Here is a 246-nt window from a genome sequence, read left to right as displayed (position 1 = left end):
TAAAAAAAAAAGATAGGCACTCTTCAGGCATGTTGAACATACTTTTATCAAGTGTTGTGTCTGATTTAGTGTATTTTCAATATAGATGGCTAAATATTACTATACAGAATACAGTTATAATAGCTTTAAAAGTACAATAGGCAGTTAGAGACTTATTACCTACCCTAGAAGTTTTTCTTTCTATTTAGAAAATTTATTCTTTCCATTCATGAAAGAAAACAAATGTTTATACGAGTATGAGAATGT

Source organism: Limulus polyphemus, unplaced genomic scaffold, assembly GCF_000517525.1.
Source record: "Limulus polyphemus unplaced genomic scaffold, Limulus_polyphemus-2.1.2 Scaffold1240, whole genome shotgun sequence".
In the NCBI taxonomy this organism is placed as follows: domain Eukaryota; kingdom Metazoa; phylum Arthropoda; class Merostomata; order Xiphosura; family Limulidae; genus Limulus; species Limulus polyphemus.
Note: the sequence above shows the minus strand (reverse complement) of the source record.